Source organism: Chlorocebus sabaeus, chromosome 7 (genome assembly GCF_047675955.1).
Source record: "Chlorocebus sabaeus isolate Y175 chromosome 7, mChlSab1.0.hap1, whole genome shotgun sequence".
In the NCBI taxonomy this organism is placed as follows: Eukaryota; Metazoa; Chordata; class Mammalia; order Primates; family Cercopithecidae; genus Chlorocebus; species Chlorocebus sabaeus.
The window spans coordinates 93593601-93610519 of NC_132910.1; the positions used below are offsets into that span (position 1 = coordinate 93593601).

Sequence of the window (16919 nt, forward strand, 5' to 3'; positions counted from 1 at the left end):
ACCTTGAGAAGAGGGGGAGGTATGCATGTGATGATTTCCTGCTGATGTGTTATTTAGGAAAAACAAATGTTTTGTATCACCTAAGACAGTTTTATTTCCAATTTGAGTCAGAAAGACAAGGGTAGCAGTTGCAGTAGGAGGGATAGGGGCCTGAAAGAAGCATGCAAATTGTAGGGGAAAGTATCGATTGCAGTTTTTTATTATCTAAGCCGATACCTAGGAAACTTCGCTATCTCTTCATATAGTCAGGCAGGAGAATAGAAGACAGAGGGCTGGAAGAGGCTTTATCTTCTCTTTATTAGATATATCAAAACCAATATAGCACAAAGCTGCTCCTCAAAACTGCCCTGTCATGACCACCAGAGGCCTAGCAGCCAACCTCCAATATTATATCCCTAGCCAAGTTTTCACACAGCTGCACCTAAGAGATGCTTTCAAATAGGCTGGCTGGAGAGGGTTGCTGGTGCAGGCGTGAGCATCTTTCTAAGCACTCACAACTGCTGACAATGCTGGAGAAGGAAGGCCAGCAGTTCTCCAGGGTAGGGCAGCTGATGGGAAATTTGGGGCAAGAGTTGTAGAGAGGAGAACATAAAGAATGGATAAAAGTTGAACTAAATTTAGGCTCAGATGTTAAGAGCAACATGAATAAGAGGAGAACAAGAAGAGTATGTAAAAGTTCCTTTAGTTTCCAGAAATGAAACCTCTGTGAAAGTCAGACTCACTGTAAAGAATTACTTCAAAGACCTGGAGAGACACACAGACCTTGAAGTTCACCTAGTCTACCAGCCCCCACCTCCCACTCACACACAGACATACAGCCTCCACGAAGAAGAAACTGAGGCCAGAGAGGCCACCTGCCCAGCTGGCTGTTCATGGGCAGGAGTTAGTGGCAGAATCTGGGAATACACTCAGGACTGCAGACACATGCTCCCGATGTCCAGGCATAGTTCCACACTACAGTGCAAAACCTGTTTAAGATACAGCCTTGGTAAACATTAACTCCAACATGTCGGAAGTTGTTATAGATACCTAACAAATAGAAAAAATACTAGAGGTAACAATAAGGAATACCAGTGATGAAATATAAGATGCAACTAAAATAATTTATATTCCATATAAAAAGGAATTGGGCCCCCTAAAATAAGTCTGTCAGAAAGGGTAGGGTTCCCCACTATAATGATCTCTAATGTCTGTTCTTGCAGAATTTCTAGTTCCATCTATGTGCTCATTCACCTATTACCCCTTCTAGGTTCTGGTCCTGCCCCTGAGGGCCATAAGGCTGCCACAAAATGAACTGTTCAATGACAAAGTTAACTCTGTTTCTAACTCTATTTTGACCTCACTTTCTAGTTCTATATCTAAGGCTCTACTTCCTTTGCAGCTCTTGACCTGCATCTCTGGTACCAACCATGGTAATCCTATTTGTCCATTTTCTCCTAAGACACGGGTCCCATTCTTCATTCTAAATTCTGAACTGTACCTATCATCTCAAACTTCTGGAAGAGCCCACAGGTTCTAACCATGGTGTCATTCCTCTGTCCAAGCTCTTTTCAAAACCCTGACCCCCAGATCTTGAGCTCAGTCTGTGTACTCAGGTCACTTGTCCATGTTCTCTGTTGTGGCTTGACAGATATCCAGTCTTACCTTGCTCTGTTCTCTGGATTCATAGCACTTATTTGTCCTGCATCCAATTCCTTACATCCTCATTGACTTCCAAATTTAATCATCCTGCCTGCCCCAAATAAGACTTTGCCAATTTGGTTTCGGCAGCAAAAAGAAGGAAAAAAGAAAGACAAAAACCAAAAGTTAGGGAGGAAATAGATCTTCTTTTAGAAAAAGTTATTACTAATATATATAAATCTAGATCCTAAAAGTGAAGAAATTCTATAATCCATAGGTATTATTCAGGCTGTGGTGTGCCATTGTTAACAAATTCATCTGGAAATCTCAGTGGGTTAACACAAGATACATTTATTTCTCCTTCTTGGTATAATTCAGTGGGTGTTGTGGGGGTGGGGAAAAATCTACTATGTGTAGGAACTGGAGGCCTGGGTTAAAGGAAGCCTCAATTTTCTGAAGCTTCATCAGGAGTATGTTTCCTTGATCGCCTGTCAGGTGAAGACTGAACAATTACATGGGGTTTTTACTGCCTCAGCCTGGAACTGACATATATCCCCTTTTGTCTCAGTTTATTAACTAGAAGTAAACACAGAGTCCCACCCATCTGTAGAACGCTGCGAAACTCAACTTCTCCATGCAGCCGAAAGTGGAGAACTGTAGGTCAGGAATGCTAATAATGTCTGGTGCACAATGATTTCAGTCGGCACAACTCTGGAATTTTTGCAACTGTGTCAGTTAAAGGATTAATGCACTCTCAGTTGTTACAGTGCTTCTCGTTTTTAGTTGGTAGTAAACAAAGTGATTTGCAGTAAATGTGATAAAAAGGAATGAATATGGACTAATAGGGTCATAAAATGGTAGTGCATACATCAAAAGCTAAGAGAACCTAAGATATCAGAGAGTGGTGGTGCTATTGCAAGTTTTTTTCACTGTTCTGCTTTTGTTTCTTTTATCTTTGTGGCTTGAGAATTATTTAAATTTAATTCTTAACATGTACCTTCAAGTTTCAAATGAAACTTGAGATTCATTTGAGATTCACTCGAAATTCATTTAAAAACCGAGAGGCAAAATGGGACAATTACCTCTCATTTTTACACGTAATAGCATATAACATTCAAAAGCATAAAATAGCAAGGATGTCTTGCTATTTTTATTATTTAAACATGACAGCAGACTTGCAAACAGCAAAATCGTATGCATAAGTTTTTATCAATATTGTGATTTAATCCTAGAGTGTCACCCACACTTCTACACATATTTATCTTGTAATCATAGCCCTTTAAACATAAACCTATGATAACCATATATATATTATTTATGTCACTAGTTTAACTAGACATGTCATTAAAGTACTTTAAACTCTCAATGTATAAATTGAACATTCTGCCAAGAGTATACTAAAAATAAGAAGAGCAAGCCATTGAATTTCCCTTTATTCTTGCTTGATCTTCTTTCTATTATCATATGTTGAAAAAAAAAGTTTCAGTTATTTATTTACATTTCACTCATGAACATAGTTTTTATACAATTTAAAAATCAACAACAAGAATAGAGCTAATGCCATTCTGTCCATCTCACTTGCCTAGAGGCATCTAGGTGGTATATGAGGACTGGTATCTCTAAAAGCCTCATTACATCTCAGGACATCACATCAGATAAGCAGCAGGAAATAAACACAAACAAATAGCTCCTCTCCAATTTCACAGAAGGGGGTTTATCAAGACATGTTTTCTCTATTGAGATTGCTACGGAAGTGAAGTGCTATAGGAAGATCTAATCCTCAATGCTAACAGCCTGTGCTTCCCTTCCCTGCCTCAGCCATGTGCCTCTCCTAAGCATGCTGAGCAGGAAAAGGGTCAGCCTAGACACTGCATGGGCACAAGACAATCAGCCTCGTCTGTGGAATTTAAGATACTTCTTAATTCTAAAAGCTCACAAATACTACTACTATTGTATTAGTCAGGGTTCTCTAGAGGGATAGGGTAGATGTACATATGAAGGGGAGTTTATTACGAGAATTGACTCACACGATCACAAGGGGAAGTTCCACAATATGCTGTCTGCAAGCTGAGGAGCAAGGAAGCCAGTTCAAGTTCCCAAACCTCAAAAGTAGGGAGGCCAACAGTGCAGCCTTCAACCTGTGGCCGAAGGCCCAAGAGGCCCTGGCAAACCACAGGTGTAAGTCCAAGAGTCCAAAAGCTGAAAAACATGGAGTCTGATGTTCGAGGGCAGGAAACATCCAGCACAGGAGAAAGATGAAGTTCAGAAGACTCAGCAAGTCCGCTCCTTCCAACATCTTCTGCCTGCTTTATCCTAGCTGTGCTGCCAGCTGATTAGATGGTGCCCACCCAGACTGAAGGTGGGTCTGCCTCTCCCACTGCACTGACTCAAATGTATCTCCTTTGGCAACACTCACACAGACACACCCAGGAACAGTACTTTGCATCCTTCAATGCAGTCAAGTTGACACTCAATATTTACCATCACAACTACTAATTTTTAAAAAATCCGTCTCACATAGATTGATAAAATCTCGACTGCCATTTTGGTGAAAACTAAAGTGACCTTTTTATTATCATTTGTTTTTTCCACAGGGAATTACTGCCAAATCCATATTATGAATTCCCCAAAAAAGTATTTAATAAGACAGCACTTAAATGTAACAGAAAATATATGTAAGAGCTAAACTCATGAATAGTATAATTTACACTTCTGTAAAAGATCATAATTTAATTTTTTAATTAAAAAAAGTGTGGTAGAAGACCAAATTAATAACTACAAAATTCTCTACTCACTGATTTTTCTGGATGTAGTCTCTGTTATGGAAGAAAAAAATATAATACTGTTTTAAAAGAGACTTGAGATTTAAAAAATACTTTTGAGGAAGAAACTAACTCACAAAATTATTTCATTTGTCTAGATACCCATTTTATAAATGGAAACATTGAAGCAGAAAGGTTATATAACTTGTTAAAGTTTCTTTGTTTTTTTGTTTGTTTTTTGAGACAGAGTCTCGCTCTTTGCCCAGGTTGGAGTGTAGTGGCGCGATCTCGGCTCACTGCAACCTCCGCCTCCCGGGTTCAAGCAATTCTTCTGCCTCAGCCTCTGGAGTAGCTGGGACTAAAGGTGTGGGCCACCACACCTGGTTAATGTTTTTGTATTTTTACTAGAGATGGGGTTTCATCATATTGGCCAGGCTGGTCTCGAACTCCTGAACTCATGATCCGCCTGCCTCAGCCTCCCAAAGTGCTGGGATTACAGGCGTGAGCCACCATGTCTGGCCGACTTGTTAAAGTTTCTAAAGTTGATTTGTGAATGGAGCAAGAAATTAGAATGTCTTTCTTTCAACGTCAATTCAATATCGAATTCAATATGCTTTGGGTGCTCATCTTCTTTTAAGATCTGTAAGATTGAAGTGTTTATGTGCACACTGTAAAAAAGGTTCTGTCTAAAGCCTGAAAAATAATTTTTTTGCAGAGAGTTTCTATGTTCGTTTCAAACCTTCAGCAGTAGTATGTCTAGAATTACTTTTTCCTTCTCTTTTTTCTTTTTCTTTTTTCCTTTTTTCTTTTGATTAAGATCCTCACTTCTCACAGGGGGAAAAACAGGAAAAGTGAAATTTTATAAAAGGTCAGTTCTGACCTAGGAAGAGGAAAGAAGGTTTTAACATAGAGGAAAACTGAGGCACATCTTTAAAGTAGAGTACAGGATTCTCACTACATCATTTTGCTTTAGGTGGACGTAAAGGGAAAGTTACCAAGTGTTTTCTTGCTTGAACAAAGATAGGTATTTTCTCATGAAGCACTGAAAGGTTTTCTAGTTGAAATGTAATGAGAAAAACAATGACTTCTGCCACTGAATGATTGTTATAAGCCTCAGTACCTTCAATAAAAAGATGCTTCTGTTCAATTTCCAGTCACATCAAATTCTCATTACAAGCAGCTAAATCCCATCTCTCCATGAGCCAGACTGTATCAAAAGTAGCAGATTTATGCATTAAGTTTTGTAACATATACTTACATCCCATATAGCCCAGGTCACAAAGCAAATTCTAGGACTTTTTCCCCTCAATGAATACCAGGATTGGATGCCAAGCTTCAAGGAGACCAAGAGCAGGAAAGTACTTGTGGCCAAGGTGTCCTTGAAAAATAAGAAAGACATCCTATCGCTGTTTGAAAACAAAACTGTCCAGTTCCCAAGTGTTGCACAAAATCTACTTTGTGTTAAAGAAGACAAAAGATTTCTGAGAGCTTTATTTAGAATCCATAAGAAAGAAAATAGAGAGATTATAGGCAAAAAAAGAAAATAAAGTCCCTAGGGTAGAAAACCAACAGGTCTTCTTAATAATTTCCACGCCACTCTCTCTTCTCATGTTATTTGCAAAATGTTAGATATTGCTACTTTTTTCCAAGGTGGATAAGAAAATCAAACTAAATGCCAGTGTAGTTGAATTTCCCAGATTGACTGTGGAAATAGGGATACAAAGGTGCATATGTCAATAATAAACGCTAGGGTTCAACACACAAACTCTAAGTCAAAGCACCTCTCACCCTACCAGTAAAGAGGCCAAGGGACATGCCCCTAAGATGGCTGTAACTTTAAAGACAGCTCTGCTTAGCAGTGAAGAGTACCTCTGCTAGGCAGAAAGATGAACACTGCTTTTACAAAGAAAATAGGCCAACTGATATAACAGAAAGAAAGCAGGATTTTGTCAATTTTTTAAGACAGAAAAACTGACAATGAAAGGAAAAAATCAAGGTTACAAAAATGATGTGCTTTCTTATTGGCAACATGTCCAGTGTCATACTTAGAGTCCACAGTTTGCTGTGCCTGAGAATGTTGGCTTCATTTTAAGATGTAACTAAATTCAAGTATTTAATTGAATAGTACATCCTTATCTGTGTTTCCGATAAATAGATGCAAAGAGTTCTCCAGAATAGGCAAATTGAAGGGGAATAAGGTGACAGGGCTGGAAAAGCAGCAGCAACATTTTGTAACAGAATGGTTTGAAGATTAAAATGAAATGAGGCCTATCTATAAGGCAATAGCAGTGATAGAAAATTAGAATCCAGTTATACCTACATTGTAAATTACAATCATCAATTCATATGCATTAGAGCCATGGAATTGATTGCAAAAATGACCATAAACATTTGAGTACCTCCAATCAAGAACTTGAGTCTATTTGCCCATTCTTGAATTTGGGGTAGTGTTGGGACTTGCTTTGGCTCATAGAAAGTGGCAGAAATGATACTGTCTAGTTCTGAGCATAAGCATGAACATAACTTGCAGTTTCTTTCTCACTTCTCCCTCTCTATCTCTTTCTGAGAACCTGTCACCTCCATTTGCCCAAGCCCAAGTCCAGTCTAGCCTTCCAGAGGAAGGTTCACGGCACAGCTATGGCTATGGCTCTACCCAACAGTCAGCCAATCCCCAGAAGCAGAGCCTTTTCACTGACCAGCAGCTGCCCACAGACACATGGGTTAGTCCAATTGTATCAACAGAAAAACTGCCTAGCTGATTCTAGACCAAATTTCCAACCCACAGGTTTATGAGCCAAACAGTTGTTATTTCAAGCCCCTAAATTTAATAATGATTTCTCACACAACAAAAGATAGTAGATAGAATCCATATAGAAACTTCCTGCAAGTCAGTTAGTTATTAACCCATTTTGCTAAAACTTTACTGAATAGGAACTATGTGCAAGCATGCTAACAAAGCTTATTCATAGTCCTTTGTGGAAACAGAACTCCCTGGTGCGTAATATGAGGCTTACAGTTTACCTGGGGAAGCCAGGAAGGCTTGGAGCAGAGAACACCTCCGTGAGGACTTAAAATAGATTTATGAGTGGATCAAGTGAAGTAAGGTGGGACAGTTATGTCAGGCAGAGGAAATGATAAAGGTATAAACAAGTGAAATAGCAGGGCATAAGCAGCGGGGTACAGGAATTGATAGTAGAAAAATGTAGTGTCTTAAGGAGTGGCAAACCATAAAAAAGAAACTCAGAAATTAGTAAGAACCAGACCATGGAAGACTCGATGCTCCCATAAATATCCTGCATTGAAGTATATTGATAAAGGCCCAGGCCAGTAGTCCTCAAACAGTAGGGCATATGAAAATCATCTGAACAGAAATTTTGAGAACTCTCTTACTCATATATTAAGACTCGGCAACTTTCTGATGGGGCCCAGACTTTGGGCTTTAAATTTTCAAACTTTACATTTTTAATATGGAATGTTAGAGTATCTGATGCAGGTTGTTCATGGATCACACTTTGAAAAATATTACTGTAAGGAATGGGAGGAGTCCAGTAGTGGTTTAAAAAAATGGAGTGACTCAGGCACTCTCATACTATTTTCAGGTCAGGAATTAAGACTGATTTTTCTTAAATCAGTCTCTTGTATGGATAAAATGTATAAGATTATAATATAATACGGAATATTACTTAATCTATAGAACATATTCAAATTTCTCCAATTGTTCCACCAATGCTCTTTTTTGGATCAGGATCCAATCCGAAAACACACTTTGCATTTAGCTGTCATATTTCCTTAGTCTCCTTTAATATGAAACAGTTCCTCAGTCTTTCTTTGTGTTTTATGACCTTGACAATTTTCATGAGTACTGGTCAGGTATTCTGGATGCCCTCACATCAATGAGCCCAACAGATTCCCAGACTTTGGTTTCTAAATACCACTCTCCAACATAAGAAAACTATGGCTCCTTGGAGAAACAGTTGAATCCAAGGCTGAAGGAGAAAAAAATAAGATGAGCCTGAAATATTTTGTTCTAGAAAATACCAAAGAGTTAAAAAAGAAAGAAAGAATAGGCACATTTCAAAAAGACAAAGTAGCCAACTTGACTGGTGATCCTAAAGGTCAAATATGGAAACACTAAATAACAAAATAAATCTTGATCATAATGGATATAACCCATAGAATAATGTAAGGATTCATGTGCCTGTACTAATATAAATAAGTGAACAAATGAATGAATGAATGAATGAATGAATGAATGAATAAATAAATAAAGGAGAAAAGAAAACTTTCCCTTACTATAAAACTACAACTTGTATCTCAGTTAAAGAATTGCTGAACCAGAAAATTACTATTTGGCAAACACCACAGTAATAGTTGTTTCAGGCAAGAATCATTAATGGATGCTAAAATTAGTGGCAGAGGTGTGATAAATTACAGGATATTTAAATTCTCTCAAATTATTTCCCCATGAGACACTTGTAGAGTACAAAGAAATATAGTGCCTTTTAGGGAAGAAACCTGGCAAATGCCACCTTCCCCAAGGGATCAAAGTTAACATTTTCAGTAATGGAATAAATTGACATCAAGAGTCTTTGGATAAGATATGTTGAGAAGGTCACAACCTCACTCTTTGGTATCCTTGCCAAAAATGCAAAACTGAAGTTAAATATGAAAAAAAATCAGAGAAAGTGCATCGATTGTCAGAGCCTCATCGACCTAGTATAAGAGACACACCAAGGTATGTACACTCATATGTGTTAGAGGCACTTTCAGTTTGGCCTTCATTCAGTTCACAAAGAGATCCATTTAAAGACTTTTAAGAAGAAAAAATGACAGGATGAAAACTGTGCCTCAAGGAGATTAAACTGGTAGCAGAAGGTAGTATACAAAATGAAGGGGGTGGAAATGAAAGCTGTGGAAGGCATTGATGCCTGTAAGTGATCTATTACATTATTTCAGGCACATAGTCATAATAATCTCAACCAGGGTAATGACCATAGAAATGGAGAAAAGGAAAGTGAACACAGAAATAAGATGAAGAATAATGAAAATTATTTTTGTACTCATTGAATGTGAAGGAGATGTAAAAGGAGGGGAAAAAAAGATTCTTATTTACTAAACTGGGCACCTGGGTTTCTATGCAGAAGGTGAGTCAATGGAAGGAGAAGGAATATGATCCTGTACTTTCAAAGAAGGGAGTTCTGTTTTAGGCAGATATTTGAAGGCATTATTGAGATATCCTAAACAGAATGTCTAGCAGGCAGCAGAAAAGGTGAGATTGCTATCTGGGAAAGAGGGATAACACATAGGAATGACTGCCTTTGATGTGACACTTGGTTTACAGAGAATATGTAACTTTTCCAGTGTTACAAAGCCAGTAAAAGGCAGAATCAGTATTTAAACCCCACTTCTAGGTTCAGAAGTTTCTTTGGCCCATATAATGTTCTGTGTGTACTGGGACTCTCCAAGAGGTTAAAAAGAACTGTAAACCTCTATTACTATCAGTTTCTAAGTGCACAATTAGACTTACGTGCAAAGTCATAACCAGCTCATTTTTAAAAAAAAAGCAAAAGAATAAGTGAAGCTCTCTTTTCATCAGTGCGTTCCATTGGGCTTTCCATAGAAGTAAGGACTATGTTCAGAGTCATGTAAGGTTTTTGATAGTCACGTGATTGATTGTCAGAGCCCGGTCATCTCAGAGACCATCCCCTCAAACGCTATCCTTTTACAGATCAGGTATCTGATCCTGCACATTCAAATATTTATATATAGGTTAGATGGGAAAGAGATTGTTATAAGGAATTTAATTTTCACTAGGTCTCTCAGCCTATTTTAAGAGCACTCAGGAGCTAGAGATTTCAGTCTTCATTTCCTATATAAATTGGCAAAAGTGTTGCATTCTGAATAACTACACTATAGAAGTACATCGTCCTTTGAATTAACTCGAATCCATACACAGCAACACAACTGAGGTCAGCTCAGAGAGTGGGCAGTTGATCCATCACTTCACACACTGGGTCAGAGGGCACAGCTGCCCTGACAGGAAAGGAGGGACAGGGCAGATGTTGCTGATCGCCAACTACAACTAGTCACTCTTCTAGTAGTTCCCTCCCAGTGGGTGCTGAAAGTTGTTCTTTAGCTCATCATCTCCCCCTTCAGCCTTCTGATAAAAGAAGATGATGAAGTTAAAAGAAGCAGGGAGGCTCAGCCCCTCTGTAGAAAAGGTAGAATGAAAAAGAAAAATATCTTTCATTTTAGGTAATACATGAGCATGTTGAATAAATATATGCTGAAATAAGTAAGTTTATCTCAATAAATATTTTTTCTTATTTCTGATACCTGTAATAACCGTGAAATAGATAGATACATATTGGAAAAAGTACACTTGAAAAAGCGTATCTCCTACATAAACACAGCACTTTGTAAATGACCACAGTCAAAGTAATCACATTCTTAAATAATTCTCTAACTGTAGTTCATTGCATACTCTAAGGAAGGTTTCCATTATTGCTCTTTATTTACTTATGCTCCTGTAAAAGAATAAGAAAAAAAGAAAACCATTTCCAATTCAAGTAGTCTCAAAGCATACTCTAGCTTCTTGCAATTAAAACACAAATTTACCTAAGACATTGGTTGGCTCAAACAATCATATTTTCCAAATAGTTCATGAGATTTGTTAATAAGAGTTGAATGCTTTGGAATAGAGCAAGGCTTCAATTAAAGGATTACAGTTCCAGAGCTAAACTGTGAGAGACTGTGAGCTCAAGGCTGAACCTTTTCCCTCTGCATTCTTTCCTTCTGATTCTAGTTTGGCTTTGATTATTCTTTCCCCTTTTCCTTTCTTTTCTTATTTTATTTTATTTTTTTTCTATTTGCTGCTGAACAGAATTATAAATTATAGGGAGAAAGAACAGTCTGATCTTACCAAGGAAGTTCTTTTTCTCAAGTCGTTTCTTTCATTTTCAAGGTGTTTCCCAACTCTGGCCTTATCTTGTAAGACCTGAAGCTTCGTCACTTCTGGTGACTTACTAAGGTCCAAAGTCTGCCACAGAACTACCTGAATACTTGAATCACCCAGAAATCGGCTTGCTGGCATGGAACTCTTCCTGTTTTCCCTCATATACAAATAAGATTTAGAAATGTTTAAGAAATAATTAAATGAATAAATAAGGAAAAGATTTAGATATCGGACTTCATTGTTATCACAATTTCCTTATGCACTTTCCTTTATATCATGTACGTATCTAAGTAACCCTAAGAAGTTAATGAAACCTGAGTACTTAACGTATTTTTCCAAAAATATCCAAATTAGAAAAGTGACAAGTCTCAAAAAAAAGTCTCTTTGCCATCATTGATATATTAAGAGCAGAAAAAAATACATTAATAATCCTGTTAGATAATCATGGATATAATTAACAGCTATGAAGATGATATTACTTGATAGGATATACTTCAAAATACAATTTAGCACCACTCAGGCTTGAAGCAGAATTGCTTCTCTGTTGGAAAAAGTATCAAATAAATATTTTTAACTTCTCAGTAGGTGATAATTTAGTAGCTCAGAGAAATATTTTATAGGCATATGGAACCAATTAGTATGGTAATTGCAAATGGATTATTAATACCAACAAGTCATAAGACAACCTTTTCAAATGTAACTGCTGAGACTAGAATTTAAACTAAACATTGTGATGTTTACCTAAAATGTTTTAGATAAATCAGAGATAAGATTGATGAATTACTTAAATATACCATGTAAATTTTTAGCCTGTATAAATAATAATGGGAAATAATATTTGCCACATTACACCCAATTGTACACACATACACAGACTGTCTTTCTGCCTTACAAATTCTAGATGGCCGCTGGATGGCAAGAAGAAAGGGGAAAACTACATAGCCTTCCTTTATCTTAATTTTGGCCTTGTATTTAGGAAAGGTGAAGGATAATTCTGTCCATTGTTTGTTCAATGTCATAGGTTTGTAGAACAGACAATATCAGTTTCTCAGCAATGCTACACCATTTATTACGATCACAGCAGAGCCAATTTCCTAATGAAAACATTATTAGAAAAAAGTCCTTCTTATGTAGCACTGTAAACCATCTGCCATGTTCAAGTTGTAAAATATGTAGCAAACTCAAAAAGAAAAAAAGTAGAAACAAAAGTTTTTGGGATAATCTCAGCATCTAAGAAATATAATATAAAAATATCACATTACTGGAAACCAGTACACAAAAATGAAAAGCAAATGAACAACAAAGTATCTACCACTGCAAATAAACATGAAATTTTTTTTTTTTTTTTTTTTTTTTGCTAAAAACAACATATTCCTCTCTATGTTGAAATATGTTTCTACCCCACAAAGGAGTGGTTTACTTGCTTTTGCTTATTAACAGTCAACCACATAGTGCTAAGTGTGTGCCAAGTCTGTTCTAAGTGTTTTATAAAGGTTAAATCACTGAATTTGCATAACAAACATACTTATGAGGTGAACTCTGTTATCATGATTACTTCACAGAAGGGAGAAACTGGGCAAAAGAGACAGGACTGAAACTCAGGCAGTCTCTAACAGAATCTCTACTCTTAACACCATGTACGCTGGTGATTAGCTCCTTTCTCTGCAATGTAGTTGTAAAAATTTCTCTAAGGTATAGATAAGTCAAAATTGAGGATTATATTCTAAGATTCATTTCAATGTAAAAGTTATCACTAACATCCAAATTTGCATTCTGATAGCTCATTGAATCTGTGCTTTCTTCCCTGAAAAACTTTCATATAAAACAAAAGTCCACATAAAAAATGAAGGATGCTTTCCTCTTACCACTGATAAAGAATACAGTGATTAGATACATTAAAAATTCATATACTTAACGAATGCCATCTCTCATACATAAATTTTCTGTGTGTACAAAATACATAGGTAATAAAATAAAATCAACATTACTTTTCCTCCATTCCTCCTCCAATAAAATTTATTGCCTTAGTTGAGTAGCTAGGTGCAAAGATCAACAAGAACGCCTCTTCCAAAATGCGGGAAGTAGGGAATAAATAAAACTAAAGAGAAAAATTAGTTTGTGCTTCCCTATTGAGAATAACAATACATACTTAAGAAGTCACATCATTTTTCAGTGTCTATGAACCAATAGAAATAAACTAATATTGCTTCTTTATATATTTCATTTCATACTCAATAATAAAGTGAGTTTCAATGACATTAACAATATGTCCTCTTGCTAAACAACTATATCTCAAGAGCCTCATATTCTTCCTCTTTTTTAAAAATCCCTGAACAATCATTTGAAAATTAACTTACAGCTCTTATTACACTTGTTCCTAGAGCCACTGAAAATTTTCAGCACATTATAAAAATTAAGTAATATTTTACTGTATTTTTTCCATTGGGAAGTAATAGGGGTAACATTTCTTAAAGTGTTTTAATTGGGTGGGGGAGTAATAAAATACAAATTGAAAGTTTAAAAAAATAATTTTTAGTTAATTTGAGTGGGAAGATAATACCCTACAATTGACTATAAGCTACATGAAGGCATGATCTGACTTGATTCTGAACTTGATAGGAAACCTAACACCCAGAAGATGCTCTATAATTAAGCCATTTAAACTATATTTAAAGAAGAATAAAAAATTCATTAGCAATTTTTAAACAATCTAAGTCATTTTAGCTGTTTTTTTCATATAAAAAAATGCTTTTACAAACCTCAGATGAACTCAGAATCATAGATTTCACCACCCATTGCATACTTGTAGCACACCCAACCGAAATGTTAATGAATTTTACTTCCCTTCTCCTTTCACATCAAGCCTAATTTCTTTTTTGCTACATCTCATCAACCCCACTTTCACCCCTAAAGAAAGACATATTAATATTTTACCTATAAAAACCCAAAGTCTACCATCAGACCTTCTTTCTTATTCCATGGTTGCATCTTATAATTGCCTTGCTGTTTTTCTCCCTGGTTCCCATGAAAAAGTATCCTTTCGTGATCCTACCCCTACCTCATGAAATTACCCTTTCATGAGACTATCCCAAAGATTTCCAGGAGTCCTCACTCAGTTTTTTGTTGTTTCTCAAAAAAAAAAAAGAGCATGGAGTGGGGCAGAGGGTGAAGAGGGAAAAGAGGAAGGGGGCCTTGGCACCCCCAGAAAAGCTTCCAATCCACACAGCTCCTGCCTTCTTCATTTTTCTCTTGTCTTCCTCCCACTTATTTTTAATCTGGATCCCACACCTTGACTTATAACCCCAGCAACCTAGTTATCCTGAGCAATTTAAAAAATTTTTTTTAAATTTGTGTAAAGATGTACAACTTGATGTTTTGATATACATGTATACAATGAAATGATTACTGTAGTCAAGCAAATTAACCTATCCATTAACTTCCATTTAATTTGGTTATTCAAAAGAAGTCAGCTAATCATTATTCACATATACTAATTAACATTTAACCTGAAAGTAGGCCAGTAATTATTATATATAATCATAAATGCTGGAGAAACTTTGTTCTGAGTTTCACTTAATAACAATAGTTTAGTCTTACTACATGTGCTCAGTCTTTATAAACTCTTGCATGAGTAGCATAATTATCTCCTTGCAATAAAAAAGCAAAAAATTATATTATTTCATATCCATCTATAGATTGGAAACGTTGTCCCAACAAGTGAAAAAGTAAGTTTTGCTAGCAATTATGGAATTAAATAAAATGACATTTTGAGAGTTTTGGCAAGGAATGGCAAAGAGTCAATTTGAATCAGATTATTCCAAAAGGAAATAGAGCACCAGGTATTTATTTTTTTAAGACCCATATTTTAGCCAACTGGTATTTTTGAAGGCTATGTTGTTATTCAGTATTTAATAGTGCCTGATATATGGAAAGCACTCAGTAAGTAATTTGCAAATTAAATAAATTAGTGAATAAATGAATGAATTGCTTTTTTGGTTTGTACCAGGGCTACTAAAATATGTTTGTGAATATTTTGCCACTTTTTCCATTCTTCAGTTGCATATTGCTGCTCCATAGACAGTCAATGCTAAAGATTCATTTTCTTGGATTGTCTGTAGTAGGTTTCATTACTTTTATCTTCTCTTTCCAAAGCCTTTTGTGTCTTTGAAGATTGCTTGTCATACTGCTCTGTTGTTGCATTCAATTAAGCCTATAAAGCTTTGTACAACTGGCATGTAAAACTATGAAATTCTGCTCAACAGCTAAAGTGAAAGGGTATGATTTTACCTCAAGTATCCTGAGAAGTGCTGAGTATTGGCACATTTGTGTCCCCCGCAGAAAGAACCTGAGAACAAGGTGTACCCGTGGAGAGAGCTGTGGGATATCTACATTCCTGAATGCTTCTCCAGTAAGAAGTGAGAAGTTACACTGACACTGGTGTAGTAGTCTCTTAAGGATACTGACGAGTTGGTGGGAAGTTGGAAAGACACCAAATACAACCACAACATTGCTTCTAACAATCACAACACTATATTTTGACAAAAGCACAAATCAGTGAGAAATTTGCATGTTATTATTTATAGAAAATGACTCTGATTCTCAGTTTGTATTAGGATTAGAATGGATAGAGAGAAATGAACATGAATTTAGTGATCTGAGATTTTTCAGAAAACAGAATTTTTTTTCTGAGTGAGAATGCTCCCAGATAAAAGATAGTAAGTTAATGATGTCTTATTAACTCTTTGATTAGAATCTTACATTCTCAGTACCCCTCTTTAATTGTACAATGTGAGAAAAATAATAATTACCTTCCATGTTTATGAGTACCATGGTTGAGATTCAGTAAATATTCAATGAATAGCTAACAAGCATTAAATATGTACTAGATAGATGTGAATACATACATATATATGCTTTTATATATTATAGATAAATATATATGTATAAACACATAAATATACATCCTTCTATCCCTACAATTATCTTGTATGTATTACAATAGTTCTTTACAGAACTACCTAAGACTGAGTAATTTATGAAGAAAAGAGGTTTAATTGATTCATATTTCCACAGGCTACAGGAAGCATGGCTGGGAGACCTTGGGAAACTTATAATCATGGCAGAGCGGTGAAGGGGAAGCGAAGACATCTTACCATGGCAGAGCAGAGGAGAGAGAGAGTGAGAGAGAGAGAGAGCTAAGAGGGAAAGTGCCATACACCTTTAAACAACCATATCTCACTATCACAAAAACAGCAAGGGGGCAATCACCCCCATGATCCATTCACTTCCCACCAGGTCCCTCACCCAACACTGGACATGAGATTTGGGTGAGACACAGAGCCAAGTCACATCATGGCACTTCGTGCTACCCAGTTCCTTTTTTCTTTTAAAAAACCCTTCCCTCTCTTCCATACTCAAGGACCCACAACCATTTGGGTCTTGCATTCATATCAGAGACATAAAATAGTACAGCAGGAAGAGGAGAATTTTGTTCTTGAGTCAGAATATCATGGTTTTCTGGCTCATAGAAGAAAATTCATAAAATCAATCATATACCTGGCTCAGAGAAAAGTTATCTCTAT

At 36.4% G+C, this 16919-nt stretch overlaps 1 protein-coding gene across 9 annotated transcripts in view; it reads right to left on the reverse strand.

Moving 5' to 3' along the window:
• Positions 1-16919, reverse strand: part of INPP4B (inositol polyphosphate-4-phosphatase type II B) — an 819089-nt gene that overhangs the window by 529142 nt on the left and 273028 nt on the right. The window contains exon 1 of one of the 9 annotated variants that reach the window (XM_037992390.2): positions 11305-12646. The exons of the other annotated variants lie outside the window; for them this stretch is intronic. The gene's annotated coding sequence lies outside the window, so the exon portion shown is untranslated. Of the gene's footprint in view, positions 1-11304; positions 12647-16919 lie in introns of those variants that run through there. 9 annotated transcript variants of the gene reach the window in all.